At 41.6% G+C, this 17,425-nt stretch overlaps 1 protein-coding gene across 1 annotated transcript in view; it reads right to left on the bottom strand.

Annotated features, from left to right (window-relative positions):
* The window catches only part of NBAS (NBAS subunit of NRZ tethering complex), a 1,303,215-nt gene that overhangs the window by 800,388 nt on the left and 485,402 nt on the right, over positions 1–17,425 (bottom strand). The window lies entirely within an intron of this gene.

Here is a 17,425-nt window from a genome sequence, read left to right as displayed (position 1 = left end):
AATTGATATACAGCTGTCACATGACCCAAATCTTTTCTAGCCTGTCAGCAGGGAAACATAAGCAGGAGGAGCTTCTAATCCTTTGCTGCTGGTCACATGTTGAAAATATAAACAGATAAAAAAGAACAGCCATTGTAATACAGATTAAAAATAATTATTACACTTGTCATACAAAAAAATGTTTTATATATATATATATATATATATATATATCTATATATATATCTATATATATATATATATATATATATATATATATATATAAAAATAAACGTAAAAAGAGGAGTAAGTAATAGAACACCCACTCAACCCAGCGCTAAGAAAATGAATAAAAGATTAAAAGCTGCCGCTATAAAAATAAGATTAAATTCAAAAGGTGTATAATGAGAATCAATAGAGACTCACACACACTAGCAGCGCTTAAATAAAACTAAAATGCCCTCTACAAAACGTGTGCAAAAATAATGCACCATATGATATCTCATATAAGTGCAGACCAATGTCCATTCAAAGTGAGTAATACACAGATGCTGTATATATGTTGAGAGTTCATAAAGTGCACTGGATCCTGAGGTAGAAGTCTATAGACCACCAGTGGTAATAACTGCCGTATCCGGACCACCGTCACCACACCTCCAAACGTGTCCCCCTAGGTAGTAAAAACTCACCAAAACCTGGGAAAAAGACCGCCTTGATAACGATTTTAGGGAACTGTTCTCCGGATTCACCAATAGCAGATAATTAAATCAGAACCTCAACGCAAAATACACAGCAAAAGTCCTCGGAACATGTGAGGAAAGAAAGGGTAGGACCAATCGTGTAATTCTGTAAAAAATACACTTTATTAAAATGTTCCCATTCCCCATATATTACACTCACAAAGATGCAACTTGGTAGTAGCATGTAGAATACGTAAGGAGTCTGTAGTGTGCCGGCAACTCACCGCTACCTCTGATGACCAGGGGAACCCGAGAACCGGAACACCGACTTCCAACGTGACAGCTGATGGATGCGTGCTCACGCCCTTACATGTTTCGTCACACCGGACTTCTACGGAGGGCACGAGCACGCACCATCACGCTCCTCTAATATACACTCGTAGGTCGGAAGGAGACCGGGACATTGTGGAGTGGATCCGGTGTGGAGGGGCTCTAACCGAGTGCGTGAGCTTTCGAAAAGAGAGACTCACTGGATCTACCTCACGAATTCCTTACACCCCAATGGGTTAAACGTGGAGCTAGATATAAACTGTTTCATCAGTAACTATTGAAGCAGTTTATAAATAGTGATATCCATCTCCCGTGCTATTTAAGATTTGTTTGTATTGTCCAGGTCCTTATATATATATATATATATATATTTGTAGATTCCGTAAAAAACTGCTCCAGGGTCTTGCCCTTAATTGTATGATGAATTACAGAAATGAGGGCGATCTTAGTGTTTTGCTTTATAATTTTGTTTCGTTTTTTCTTTTAATTGTGCTTATTACCTTCTTTCTAGGATGATATAATTGGTATATAATCTCGATATGTATGTCCCTTTTATAGGATATGAGGATTGTACAGTCTTATCTTTTCCAGAGTTACATTTTATCTGTGTTTTAAATATATTTTATATTATATGTAAAGTAGCATGTATAATAACATGTCAGCATGGATTTATTGATTCATACGGTTCTTTGTCAAAAGAACACACACCTGTAGGAATACCTAGATAAGGTGTCCTGCGGGAGTGAATAATTTTGGCTAATTTGATACATGCGAATGAATCCCCAAAGATCTGGTGTCCGCATCCCGGCTGGTGGTGTTTACCTATTGCCGAGGGGAGTTGCACCAGTGAGGAGATGAAGTATGAATTAATTATTTATCAGCGAAATCCAATGGAAGCGGTTTTTCTTGTTTATCTTTTGGGTCGGAGGTTATCTGGGCGGGTCCGAACCTCGGCGCAAGCCTGGGATTGGTTCACAGGTCTGGTATGTTCAGTCACTGGCGCTGGCCGCTGATTGGACAATGTCCCGGTCTCCTTCCGACCTACGAGTGTATATTAGAGGAGCGTGATGGTGCGTGCTCGCGCCCTCCGTAGAAGTCCGGTGTGACGAAACATGTAAGGGCGTGAGCACGCATCCATCAGCTGTCACGTTGGAAGTTGGTGTTCCGGTTCTCGGGTTCCCCTGGTCATCAGAGGTAGCGGTGAGTTGCCGGCACACTACAGACTCCTTACGTATTCTACATGCTACTACCAAGTTGCATCTTTGTGAGTGTAATATATGGGGAATGGGAACATTTTAATAAAGTGTATTTTTTACGGAATTACACGATTGGTCCTACCCCTTCTTTCCTCACATGTTCCGAGGACTTTTGCTGTGTATTTTGCGTTGAGGTTCTGATTTAATTATATGCTATTGGTGAATCCGGAGAACAGTTCCCTAAAATCTTATCAAGGCGGTCTTTTTACCAGGTTTTGGTGAGTTTTTACTACCTAGGGGGACACGTTTGGAGGTGTGGTGACGGTGGTCCGGATACGGCAGTTATTACCACTGGTGGTCTATAGACTTCTACCTCAGGATCCAGCGCACTTTATGAACTCTCAACATATATACAGCATCTGTGTATTACTCACTTTGAATGGACATTGGTCTGCACTTATATGAGATATCATATGGTGCATTATTTTTGCACACGTTTTGTAGAGGGCATTTTAGTTTTATTTAAGCGCTGCTAGTGTGTGTGAGTCTCTATTGATTCTCATTATACACCTTTTGAATTTAATATATACATATATATATATATATATATATATATATATATATCTCGCAATCTTTATTATATATCTCGGCCATCTTCTTGGTTGGAAACATCTTGCTATGCACACTTCCAAACGCTGCTGCCACTCTGCAACAAATGTGAGTGCAAAATTTTTATAGTTTATGTCAATAAACCCTTTTAAAACTCACTGCACTATGAGAGGCTCCTCTTATGTTTTCTTGAGATCAAGTGCGAGAGGATATCATTGTTTGTGATTTAGTGTGCCCTTGACATCTGCTGGGATTGATCCTATGTCTTTGAGGTCTATATCACTGCTCAATACATGGTGATATCTGGTAAGGGTATTTAAAATACCTCTCTTGGTGGTGGTCTGTGTCACGTGGCCTTTGAAGGGAGGAAGGACTGTGTACTATAGTTTCCATCCACACGTGGTTATCCAGCACTTGGATTGATCTTAAGGACTGTTCCTTTTAATCATATGGACTTTTCAATAATAGTTTTAAGCGCTACAATTTTACACTTAATTAAACTAGGTAAAAAATATATTATGCGCTATCACTAAACAGTAAGCTGCCAGCACTAAATAACTGATATACAGATTAAAGAAAAAACAAGTGGATAATATGTGCAGCTCTAAATATTCTGACATGACAATAAAACATAATCACAGAAAAAATCATATAAACCAAGTGATAAATAATCAATAATTGACATAATAATTGATAGTGGAATCCTATATCAATATGTGGTTTGGTGTATGAGGGGCATTCAGTTCCTTTCCTTCCCTCTCCTATGAGCCTGGACCTACATCTCTGGTTATCTGAAGGAGGAAATTTGGATTATTTCAAAAGCCTGTCTGGTCTGTTTATTGTATGATAGCACAGACCCACAGCATCTGGTGAGCGCCCGTTTCACTTATTCATCTGGTGACGGGATTTATTTCACCTTTAAGTTGCACCTTCTCCTGATATCAGGATTTTTTCACTGATTGGGACTTTATTATATGATTTTCATATCGATATAGGGAGAACCTTCCAGATGAATAACGTCTCCTCAGCACTCCACCAATCAGGCCTGTATGTTTGAGTGGCCAGACGGAAGCCACTCCTCAGTAAAAGGCATGACAGTCCACCTGGAGTTTGCCAAAAGGCACATGAAGGACTCTCAGACCATGAGAAACAAAATTATCTGGTCTAATGAAACAAAGATTTAACTTTATGGCCTGAATGGCAAGCGTCATGTCTGGAGGAAACCAGGCACCACTAATTACCTTGCCAATACCATCCCTACAGTGAAGCATGGAGGTGGCAGCACCATGCTGTGGGGATGTTCTTCAGTGGCAGGAACTGGGAGACCATTAAGAATTGAGAGAAAGATGAATGCAGCAATGTATAGATACATCCTTGATAAAAACCTGCTCCAGAGCAGCGCCCTAGTCTGAGATCAAAAGCGGACCTCAGACTGGGGCAAAGGATCATCTTCCAACAGGACAACGACCCTAAGCACACATCCAATATAATAAAGGAGTGGCTATGGGACAACTCTGTGAATGTCTTCGAGTGGCCCAGCCAGAGTTCAAACTTGAACTCGATTGAACATCTCTGGAGAGATCTGAAAATGGCTGTTGAGCAGATGCTCCCCACCCAGCCTGAGGGAGCTTAAGAGGTCCTGCAAAGAAGAATCAGAGAATTTGCCCAAAAAGGCGTGCCAAGCTCGTAGCATCCTTCTCAAAAAGACTGTAATTGGTGCCAAAGGTGCTTCAATAAAGTATTGAGAAAAGGTTGTGAATTGTTTGTAGAATTATGACAATAATGAATTTAATACATTTTAGAATAAGGCTGTAACATAACAAAATGTGTAAAAAGTGAAGTGCTGAATCCACGAATATCCAAGGGAATACCGCACGATCCTGATCCATACCCTGCTATCCGCAAAACTCATAATAGCCAGACACTATGTCTATGACCCAACCAAACAGAAGTCCTAGCCCAAGTCAACCTTAATTATCAATATGAACGGTTGTTGGCATTATGGGTTAAAGATTCTATGATTGGTTTTAAATCCCAATGGGCAGCCTGGTCAGCATGGTATCCAAATCACACTGTGCCAGGCTCAATTTGATAATGTTGATGTTACTGTTATTGTTTCTACACAAGTTTCTATACCACCACTTTCATATTTGTAGACAAATGATGTATTGACATGATTCACTGTCACTGTTCACTTGTATTTTTTTGAGTGTGAATTGTTCACATTCCACATTGCATTGTTCTTTTTCTTTTGTTTGCCAAAACGTCAATAAAAAATGATTTAAAAAAAATAAATAAAAAGTAAAGCGCTGAGAATACGTTTGGGATGCACTGTATACTACATTTTGTGTTAGTCTCATTAATGTGACAGACAATGGTACAAATGTATTTGTTGCTTCTACCCTGTGAACATAGATCTTGTATTAAAGATGTTTGATGTCACAAAAGGTTGTTTTATTTGTGTAAAAACCTGAAAAATATCGGATTTAAAAAAAAAAAAAGTGGTAGCTGAGAGCTATACTGCTAAGGCATTTCACTTTCACAGTTTCCACTAAACTACCTCTCTCCTGTGTCATAATGATGTTCAAACTGTTAGCACTTGACCACAACATTTCCGAGTGTTGTGCTTTGCTTATTCCGCCTTGGTGGAATTAAGACAAAGAACTAAAAACAAAAAAAATATATCCTAAAATGATCATTGTAGCCATATAGGAACATTATTCAATCTCCAGGCAAAATACAGGGAGGTGAGAATCAAATGAGTAATTTTCGCAAAACAAAGACACCTATCAAACATTCTCTGGCAAGATGCTTAAAAAAATAAGCTTACAATATAACAAAAAAATGTAGAGAACATTTTAAAATCAAATTAAAGGCGAGCTAGAAATAGTCAAGCTAACTTACACTGTAAAAAAATATATATATCAATGAAGTGTAGCACATACGCCCAGGAATCGGAGGAAGGTAAAGATGCGTCATCCTGCTCAGCTGCACTTAGCACAACACTGCCTCCATGATATTTTAATATCGATTTGTTTTTCTGTCTGGGATCGAGAATCTAGCTTGACTGTTACCATTTTATTAGTAATGAAGGAAAGCTAGCGGAACAGAACAATAACATGTCAAGTTCAGGTTAAAAGATAATTGATGTTGTCTCCTAATTAGTGGCTAATTAAGAGCTCCATTATCAAGTCAAAGAATCATAATCGGAGTTTTAAATCATTTATTAATTTGAGCTTGCTTACTGTGGTTCTGTCACCTCAGTCTGTACTTGTGAAAACACCTCCTTAGCTAGGAAGTGAGGAGAAAACAAATTAATAGCGATATTCGGCTATTATTCCCAGTGCCAATGAATTTGCAATTCTGATGCTGATGGAAAGCCTCAGAAATATCATGGGTCGCCTTCGTGAAAATGTCTGAAAGAAGAACTGTCTAAGCTGATAATAGAAACCAATTATTCCCATACTATGTTTCTGAAGTGTATGTCCAGACTTTCTCAGACAACAAAGCAAAGCACCAGCACATTCATGCCTGCCTTTGCCAGCAGTCTTATCATATTTTCCACAGTGATCATCCCAAAATTCTAAAGAAAACTTGTCAAAGAGAAACATAGCATCGGTGAATGCAAACTTTCTTTCCGAAAATTATTTATATAAACATTTGAGCTTTATGTTGCTTTTCTTGTATATTTACCAAGGATGAATCGTGTATGCAAATCCAAAATGTTTTTTTTTTTTTTTTCCTTTTAGCTTTGGATATAGTAGATTGGAGACAATGGTCACCACAACAAATAGAGAAGATAAATCTCCCCAGCAGGGACCCAGACAGCTATAAAAATCTGACATTTCCTTAAAAAAAGTTTCAGCTTTACATACACTTTGAAGCTCAACAACAATCAGATAAAAGTTATCCACTGCAGTGAGATTATGCCTGCACTGCAAGGGTTGATAGCTTGGTTTGTCTAGGGGAGAGGAGAAACTGCTTTACTTGTCTGATCCTCTGCTCCCCTAGCAGGTGACATCTCCACATCCAGAGCAGGGCTATGGATCCTGTTCTGGACTTGACAACATCAGAACCCTACACTACTAGAGCATGGGGGGGCACAGAAGTTGTGAGGACCAGTCTAGCTATTGGAAGGAGTGGAGAATCAGGTAAGTATCTCCTTTTATTGTTCCCCTATTCCCATAGACAAAAATGAGCAATTGACCATTACAATGCAATACTTTTTCATTAGTCTAGAGTTGGAGAACAGCCTAAAGTTGTTCTAAAGTCAAAATGTTTTTACTTTAAAGTGATAGTAAAGTCTTATGTTTCTTTTCAACAAACATGTAATACTTACCTCCTCTGTGCAGTTGGTTTTGCACACAGCAGCCCGAATCCTCCTCTTCTCAGTTTACTCTTTGCTGTTCCTGGCCCCACCCTCCTGACGAGTGCCCCCACAGCAAGCAGCTTGCTATGGGGGCACCTGAGCAGAGCTGCAGCTCCGTGTGTTTATTCAGAAATGGAGCTGCCATTTGGCCCTGCCCCCCCCCCCCCCCCACTCTCCTGATTGGCTAACTGAATGACAGCAGCCATTGGCTCAATGGTGTCGCTGCTGTGTCTTAGCCAATCAGGAGGAAGAGCTGAGGGACTTGTAGACATCGCTGGATAGAGAGGGGGCTTAGGTAAGTACTAGGGGCTGAGGGCAGTTGCTACACACAGAAAGCTTTTTGTCTTAATGCAAAAAATGCATTAAGATAAAAAACACTTCTGCCTTTACAACTTCTTTAATGCATTCCCTGCATTAAGTTAAAAAAAAAAAAAGTTATATAGATTCCTGTCCCCCATCTCCCTGTGAAGGGGAAGAGCGGGGAGAAGAGGTCCAGCGCTGTGCATGGCTACATTCCCCCCCCCCCAATACAGTAAAAACACACATTTTAGAGTTGCCTTTTATTGTGGCCAGCCTAAGGCTGGCCACACACTATACAATTTTCTTGTTCAACTTTCCTTTAGATTTACCAAAACCATATAAGTTCAAACCTGAACACTTTCAATTTGTATGCAATCAGGCAGGCCCTTGCACTACATAGAAAAGGTAAATCTAAAGGAAATTGAATAAGAAAATTGTATGGTGTATGGCAAGCCTAAGGCACACCTGTGCAGTAATCCTGCTGTCTAATCAGCATCTTGATATGCCACACCTGTGAGGTGGATGGATTATCTCGGCAAAGGATAAGTTCTCACTAACACAAATGTAGCCAGATTGGTCAACAATATTTGAGAGAAATAGGCCTTTTGTGTACATAGAAAAAGTTTTAGATCTTTGAGTTCAACTCATGAGAAATGGGGGTAAAAACAAAAGTGTTGTGTTTAGAATTTTGTTCTGTCTGTCTGTCTATCAATCAAGACACTAGAAATGCTACCTGATTCAACCTACAAAAATGACAGTATATCTGTCAAAATGTCCATGTCAACCAATTGTAATACTAAATACAACCACCTGCTATAAAACAGTTGAATTCCAAGGCATCAGATCGGAAAGCTGAAGTGGAATATAGCTCTAGGAAGGTCTTGGGCCTAATCATGACTTAGAAAAAAGTCAAATCTCCATACACAATGTGGGTTAAGGATCTATGGGATGCCACTGGGATTGAATTTAAAATTAGCAATAATGATTGCTAGCACTGTTGCTGCCTTAGAAACATTTGACGGCAGGTAAAGTTCACTTTAATATAGACAATATCATTTTCCCTAATACAAATTTTTTTTATTGTGTAAATTTAATCCCAGTTCACACATGTGTGATGCAAATCCACTGTTGGTTCCCGCATCGCATTCAACTCGCAGGCAGTTCATACTGCCGTATGCAAATTGCTGGGGGTATCAATGCAAAGTTAACAACACCCCCAGATCAGTTTGCATATCGCAGTGTGAACTGTCAGTTCAGACATGAATGGATCGCATAGGTGTGAACACCCATGCGATCCAATTCTGGTGCGAACCCAAAAAAGGGTCCTGTGCGAGTTGTGTCCGAATGCAATGCAAATTCAGCTATACAATCTGTATGGTTGAATTCATTATGCACAGACATTGCATGTGATTTGCAGAGCAGTGCGCACCAAATCACATGCAATGTCTGTCATAGCATATATGTTAACCACTTAAGCCCCAGAAGATTTTACCCCCTTCCTGACCAGGGCCTATTTTGCGATTCGGCACTGCGTGACTTTAACGGACAATTGCGCGGTCATGCGATGCTGTACCTAAACGAATTTGACGTCCTTTTTTTTCCCACAAATAGAGCTTTCTTTTGGTGGTATTTGATCACCTGTGCGATTTTTTGACCATAAACAAAAAAAAGAGCGTCACTTTTGCAAAAATAACTATTTTTCACATTTTTTTATATGAAACTCCCCAAAAAAAATGTAAAAATCAAAATTTTTTAACATTTTCGGCCAATTTGTTTTATGCTACATATGTTTTGTAGAAAAAAAAAATCTCAAAAAGCGTATTTTGATTGGTTTGCGCAAAAGTTATCGCGTTTACTAACAAAGGGAAAGATTTTTGTCATTTTTTTTTAACGAGTAATGGCGGCGATCTGCGATTTTTTTTTCGGGACTGCGACATTGCGGCGGACAGATCGGACCATTGACTGACATTTTTGACACTTTTGGGGTTACCAGTGACATTACTGCAGTAATCAGTGCTATACATATGCACTGTTACTGTAAAAATTACACTGGCAGTGAAGGAGTTAACTGTATTGGAGAGGGAGGGGTTAAGTGTGTCCTAGGGGTGTGTTTCTAACTGTGATTGGACATGGCTACTGGTGTAAGAACAGAGATCAACGGTCCTACATAGTAGAACCGTGTGATCTCCATTTTTACACAGGGGAGAATGACAGGCGGCTTTGTTTACATTAGCCGCCTGCCTTTCTCCCTTCACGGCGAACGATCGCGAGTGACCGGCGGACATAGGGTCCGCCGGTCACACGCACTGACTTGTTAGGGAACGAGCCGGGGCAGACACGTGCCTCACAGGGCGCGCGCTCGCATGCTATTGGCTCACAAGCGAGTGACAGGCTAGTGACGTACCGGTACGTCACTTTGCCTGGCCGGGGCTGACCGCCGCAGTATACGTACTTGCGGCAGTCTGCAAGTGGTTAACTGGCTCCTAAACAGATAGGATACAAAACAAGGTAAAAAAAATAAAGCTAGTCATACTTGTTTAGATTTCAGAAAACAGATTCCTCCACCCATACTAACAGTGCAGATGGATGAATCCCCTGCCAGGCTATTGTATTCTGACAGCCCGAGAGCAATGTTCAGTCAACAGGCTACTTCAACAAAAGTCAATCAACAAACTTTTTTTTTTTAATGAAGTGGTGCCAACGGGGCCATGCAATAGTTAAAATTCAGCCAAGCCAACAGAAACTGTCCATAATTTGAGCAGTACATGGCCGTTTAAGACAGATTTGAAAAACAATCATACATGGCTGAAAATAAAGATCAGTATCCTTGTATTAGGCATTGTGAATTATACCTTATATCTTTAAATGTTTGTTCTGCTGTTATTTATTTTACTGTTCTAATAAACAAGTCCAAATAAAGAATAATTCCAAATGCAGTGTCATGACAGTGACAAACACCACAATATTCAAGGGATATGGAGAGAGTGTGGCCAAGGTCATCTCACAATCATTGTGAATTCTGCTTCATAACCAGTGCTGTCCAGACCAGGCCCCTTCAATGCCTGACATTTGCCTACATGTTTAATGCATTAGTGTATTTCGCTTGTGTAAAGCTCCTCTGCAGACCCTCCACAAAGGAATGTAGACTGATTTTCTCCTAGGCAATGGAGGACAAACGGAAAATCGATTGCTATCAACACCCTGTCAAGAGCAATTACATCAAGCAGGAAAGGGCAACACAAAAGACTGGAGACGACTTATTTTCTATAAATGCTTATTTTCAGGAGAATAATATTGTAAACTTCACAATAAAACTTTGCGGGGAATGATTAGGGCTGCCAAAGGGAAGGGTTCTGAAAAATATAATGTGGAAGGAAGATTTACCATTTAGCAACTAACACATCTTCCTGCAGGCATCAGTTATACCAGTTATTCCAATGGGCAGAGGAGGAAGAAGACTGATGACAGTAATGTCTCAGCACATATACATCCACATTATAAGGCAGATTACATAGCTTCAGGCCTAAACAGCCAATAATTGAGATACATATGGGGTGCCAGGGATTTTTAATGGCAATAGATATATATATATATATATGTATATATATATATATATATATATATATATATATATATATATATATATATATATATATATATATATATATATATATACATACAGTGGGTACGGAAAGTATTCAGACCCCCTTAAAATTTTCACTCTTTGTTATATTGCAGCCATTTGCTAAAATCATTTAGGTTCATTCTTCTTCCTCATGAATGTACACATAGCACCCCATACTGACAGAAAAACACAGAATTGTTGACATTGTTGCAGATTTATTAAAAAAGAAAAACTGAAATATCACATGGTCCTAAGTATTCAGACCCTTTGCTGTGACACTCATATATTTAACTCAGGTGCTTTCCATTTCTTCTGATCATCCTTGAGATGGTTCTACACCTTCATTTGAGTCCAGCTGTGTTTGATTATACTGATTGTACTTGATTAGGAAAGCCACACACCTGTCTATATAAGACCTTCCAGATCACAATGCATGTCAGAGCAAATGAGAATCATGAGGTCAAAAGAATTGCCTGAAGAGCTCAGAGACAGAATTGTGGCAAGGCACAGATCTGGCCAAGGTTACAAAAAGATTTCTGCTGCACTTAAGGTTCCTAAGAGCACAGTGGCCTCCATAATCCTCAAATGGAAGACGTTTGGGACGACCAGAACCCTTCCTAGAGCTGGCCGTCCGGCCAAACTGAGCTATCGGGGGAGAAGAGCCTTGGTGAGAGAGGTAAAGAAGAACCCAAAGATCACTGTGGCTGAGCTCCAGAGATGCAGTCAGGAGATGGGAGAAAGTTGTAGAAAGTCAACCATCACTGCAGCCCTCCACCAGTCGGGGCTTTATGGCAGAGTGGCCCGACGGAAGCCTCTCCTCAGTGTAAGACACATGAAAGCCCGCATGGAGTTTGCTAAAAAAAACACCTGAAGGACTCCAAGATGGTGAGAAATAAGATTCTCTGGTCTGATGAGACCAAAATAGAACTTTTTGGCCTTAATTCTAAGCGGTATGTGTGGAGAAAACCAGGCACTGCTCATCACCTGTCCAATACAGTCCCAACAGTGAAGCATGGTGGTGGCAGCATCATGCTGTGGGGGTGTTTTTCAGCTGCAGGGACAGGACAACTGGTTGCAATCGAGGGAAAGACAAATGCGGCCAAGTACAGGGATATCCTGGACAAAATTTTCTAACATTTTCGGCCAATTTGTTTTATGCTACATGTTTTGTAAAAAAAAAAAAAAAATCGCAAAAAGCGTATTTTGATTGGTTTGCGCAAAAGTTATCGCGTTTACTAACAAAGGGAAAGATTTTTGTCATTTTTGTTGTTTTTTTTTTTAACAAGTATTGGCGGCGATCTGCGATTTTTTTTGTGCGACTGCGACATTGCGGCAGACAAATCGGACCCTTGACTGACATTTTTGACAATTTTGGGGTTACCAGTGACATTACTGTAGTAATCAGTGCTATACATATGCACTGTTACTGTAAAAATGACACTGGCAGTGAATGAGTTAACTGTATTGGAGAGGGAGGGGTTAAGTGTATCCTAGGGGCGTGTTTCTAACTGTGATTGGACATGGCTACTGGTGTAAGAACAGAGATGAATGGTCCTACATAGTAGAACCGTATGATCTCCATTTTTACACAGGGGAGAATGACAGGCAGCTTTGTTTACATTAGCCGCCTGCCTTTCTCCCTTCACGGCGAATGATCGCGAGTGACCAGCGGGCATCGGGTCCGCCGGTCACACACACTGACTTGTTAGGGAATGAGCCGGGGCAGGCGCGTGCCTCAGCAGGCGCGTGTTCGCCTGCTATTGGCTCACAAGCGAGTGACAGGCTAGTGACGTGCCGCTACGTCACTTTGCCTGGCCGGAGCTGACCGTCGCAGTATATGTACTTGCGGCAGTCTGCAAGTGGTTAACTGGCTCCTAAACAGAAAGGATACAAAACAAGGTAAAAAAAATAAAGCTAGTCATACTTGTTTAGATTTCAGAAAACAGATTCCTCCACCCATACTAACAGTGCAGATGGATGAATCCCCTGCCAGGCTATTGTATTCTGACAGCCCGAGAGCAATGTTCAGTCAACAGGCCAGTCGGGGCTTTATGGCAGAGTGGCCCGACGGAAGCCTCTCCTCAGTGTAAGACACATGAAAGCCCGCATGGAGTTTGCTAAAAAAAACACCTGAAGGACTCCAAGATGGTGAGAAATAAGATTCTCTGGTCTGATGAGACCAAAATAGAACTTTTTGGCCTTAACCTTCTCCAGAGTGCTCTGGACCTCAGACTGGGCCGAAGGTTTACCTTCCAACAAGACAATGACCCTAAGCACACAGCTAAAATAACGAAGGAGTGGCTTCACAACAACTCCGTGACTGTTCTTGAATGGCCCAGCCAGAGCCCTGACTTAAACCCAATTGAGCATCTCTGGAGAGACCTAAAAATGGCTGTCCACCAACGTTTACCATCCAACCTGACAGAACTGGAGAGGATCTGCAAGGAGGAATGGCAGAGGATCCCCAAATCTAGGTGTGAAAGACTTGTTGCATCTTTCCCAAAAAGACTCCTGGCTGTATTAGATCAAAAGGGGGCTTCTACTAAATACTGAGCAAAGGGTCTGAATACTTAGGACCATGTGATATTTCAGTTTTTCTTTTTTAATAAATCTGCAACAATGTCAACAATTCTGTGTTTTTCTGTCAGTATGGGGTGCTATGTGTACATTCATGAGGAAGAAGAATGAACTTAAATGATTTTAGCAAATGGCTGCAATATAACAAAGAGTGAAAAATTTAAGGGGGTCTGAATACTTTCCGTACCCACTGTAAATGTTACAGTCATACAATGCCTGTAACGCTGTATGTATAAAGTGTTTTTTTTTTTTATAACAAATGTAAACCTACCTGCCCTCTTCTTCCCCGAAACTCCTCTTCTTGGGTGCTCCTGGTTCCTCCTTAACCACTTGCCGACCGGCGCACGACTATCTACGTCGGCGGTCAGCCCCTCACAGGCAAACTAACGTAGGGCTACGTTGCTTGCTTGTGAGGGTCTAGGGAGCGAGCGCGCGCCCCCGGAGGCGCGCTCCCGCGTGGTCACGGACCCCCCTGCGCGTGTGACCAGCGGACCCGATGTCCGCCGGCCACTCGGCGATCGGCGGGGGAGAGGGAGAATGTCAGGCAGCTTGTGTAAACAAGCTGCCTGTCATTCTCCTCGCTGCAAAGACACTGATCACATGGATCTACTATGTAGATCCGTTGATCAGTGTCCTTACAGCTGAAGCCACAGCCAATCACAGTAGAAAGCACGCCCCTAGGGACACACACAGCCCCTCCCTCCCAAATAAAGTTAACCCCTTCACTACCAGTGTATTTTTACAGTAACAGTGCATATATATAGCACTGATTACTGTAGAAATGTCACTGGTAACCCCAAAAGTGTCAAAAATGTCAGTCAAGGGTCCGATCTGTCCGCCGCAATGTCGCAGTATCGCAAAAAAAATCGCAGATCGCCGCCATTACGCGTTAAAAAAAAAACAACAAAAATGACAAAAATCTTTCCCTTTCCCAACAAAAAAAGGACGCCAAATTCGTTTAGGTACAGCGTCGCATGACCGCGCAATTGTCCGTTAAACTCACGCAGTGCCGAATCGCAAAATACCCCCTGGTCGGAATGGGGGTAAAATCTTCCGGGGCTTAAGTGGTTAATGTCTGTGTCTATAAACACAGACAGAAGGGATTGGCCCTGGCCCACCCCTCACTCCCTCTTCACTGGCTTTGAGTGACAAAATCTTTTACCTCCGACGCCCCCTCCATCGCTGTAATCTTCCAGTGCAGGAGGGGTTAACAGAAGGTGCAGTGACAGGCACTCATCAGGAGTGCTCAACGATGTCTGCCGTTTCCACCCAGCAGCTGTATTCATAGAAGCAGTACTACAGCTTCTATAAATGAAACACAATCTATGAATGGAGGGGGCAGATCATTTGCCCATCCTCCATTCATTGTCTTGGTTTCCTACATGGAACCTGTAGTAATGGCTTCTGTGCATGCAGCAGCTGGGCAGAAAGGGTGTGCATAGTCAGGTACTCTTGCTGAGTGCCTGTCACATCCTCTTAGTTCTTTTAACCACTGATACATTGGAAGATTATGGTGGCAGGGGTGTTCATCGGAGGAGGAAGATTTTGGCAAAAGGATGACATCTCGCTCAAGGTAAGTAATATCCCTTGTACTGTTTTTTTTTAATGTTTTATTAAGAAAACGTAGGCTTTATTTGAACGGCCACATTCTCCTTCCCTTCCAAATTTTGTACTGTCAATAAATTTGATATGAACGTCTGCTAGACCAGAGGTAGTCCCATGTTAATGTGTATGGTCAATGTGTATGTTTTTTTCACTTCTGCAGCCAAAGTGGAACACTTACTTTGAAAATGCTACATGGTCCAAATAGCATAACTTTGAGAAAAAGAAAAACAATTTTAGGTGTTTTTTTACTTGCTTAAAAATCTTATCAAATTTCACCTACTTTGTAATGTATAGGAAGGGGCTATTGAGCCATTTTTAACATTAACCCTGCCTGGGCTGGCAGCTATTCCTTATTTGTAAACTAAATTTGAACACTGCCTGTCCTAACGCAGTGTTAAAAAATTATGGATAGCTTAGGGAACCCTAAGTAGGTAATAGTCCTCTCTTCTCCTTGGAGAATCAAATTACTCTCTGTGCTGATCAAGTGTCTCCACCCTTCCCCTCATCTCCTTAGATAAGTATACTGTATATTAACCACTTCAATACAGGGCCCATTCAACCCCTTCCTGCCCAGGCCAATTTTCAGCTTTCAGCGCGGTCTCACTTTGACTGACAATTGCGTGGTTCTGCTACACTGTACCCATATGCAATTTTTATCCTTTTTTTCACACAAATAGAGCTTTCTTTTGGTGGTATTTAATAACTGTTGGGTTTTTTTATTTGTTACTAAAAAAAAAATGTTTTTCTTATTTTCTGTCAGTAAATTTTGAAAATAAGTAATTTTTCTCCTTCACTGATGTGTGTTGATGAGGCGGCACTTATGGGCACTGATGAGGTGGCACTTATGGGCACTGATGAGGTGGCAATGATGAGGAGGTACTAATATGCCGCATTGTTGGGCACTGATAGGCGGCACTGATAGACACTGAGGGGCAGCACAGATGAACAGGCACTGATGGGCACTGACTGGCAGCACTGTGGGCACTGATGGGCATTGGTTGGGGTGACTTATGGGCACTTTTTTTTCCTTTTTTGTAATCAGGGCACTGATGATCAGTGCCCCGAATACCTGTCCTAGACTCCCCTTTGAGGAGGAGCCGCTGATCGGCTCTCCTCGCCACAGTATTAGGCGAGGAGAGCTGATAAACGGCACTTCCTCATTTACATGTGACCAGCTGTGATTGGACACAGCTGATCACATGGGTAAAGAGCCACATCATTGGCTCTTTACCAAGATTGATCCTAGCAAGATCCTAGCAACGCGGCTCGGCCACGATTGACGCACTACACACCCCCGTGGGCACATAAGAGAAGCCGTCCTGGGGCGCCGTTATATGAGGGTGCGCCGGGAACAAGAGTTGCACTGCTCCGCGGGCGGCAAGTGGTTAAAGGTGATGTACGTTTAAAGCTCTTTTGGTCCTACCTCTCCAGAAGATCACAGGAAAGCATTTAATTCGTCTAAAGCCCGCTGTCAGCTGACATCACTCAGCCAGCCCAGACTCTGGAGAGATCCTGACTTTAATGTCAGGATCTACTCAGATGCTTGGATCGGCAGCTGGCTCAGCCTCTCAGCAAGCGGCTGAGAGTCTGAGCCAGCTGCTCTCACCCCCTGCACAGCCCGGTGCTCCAGTGAGCACTGGAGGGGCAGAGCAGAGAGCCAGAGACAGACACCAGCTCTCTGCTCAATGAAGACTGAGAACTGAATGATCAGTGGTCTTTGATTCCTCAGTTCCCCGTATAGAGGAAGCAGGGGACAGATGCAGCACTGAATCAATGCTGCATAAACTAAAGGGGGTATAAATGTTTTGATTTCTTTTTTTTAATCCCAAATTTCTCTTTTAAGTTATAGAAAGCATACATACAGAAGGGGAAGCCCACAGTTGGGATTTAAGACATCAATAAGATTATTTACAAATTGTGTTTACACATATGTAAAGAAAAGAAACAAAGCTAAAAAAGGTATAGATTATAAGGTGAAGTTACAAATGAAAATAAAGTCTGAGAAAGCATTATTGGAACACAAGCCACCTGTGTCTGGTAATCTTGTTTACTGGAAACACCACTGTCCACTTTAATAGAATTAGTTGGCTGGTAATCTTAACCCCATCCATTGGGCTTCCCAGGAGTGCAGGAGGCTAAGGCATCACCATTTTCT

This window comes from Pelophylax lessonae, assembly GCF_965119305.1.
Source record: "Pelophylax lessonae genome assembly, chromosome: 3".
In the NCBI taxonomy this organism is placed as follows: Eukaryota; Metazoa; Chordata; class Amphibia; order Anura; family Ranidae; genus Pelophylax; species Pelophylax lessonae.
The sequence above is the reverse complement of the archived record's forward strand: the minus strand, read 5'-3'. Positions and strand labels throughout refer to the sequence as shown.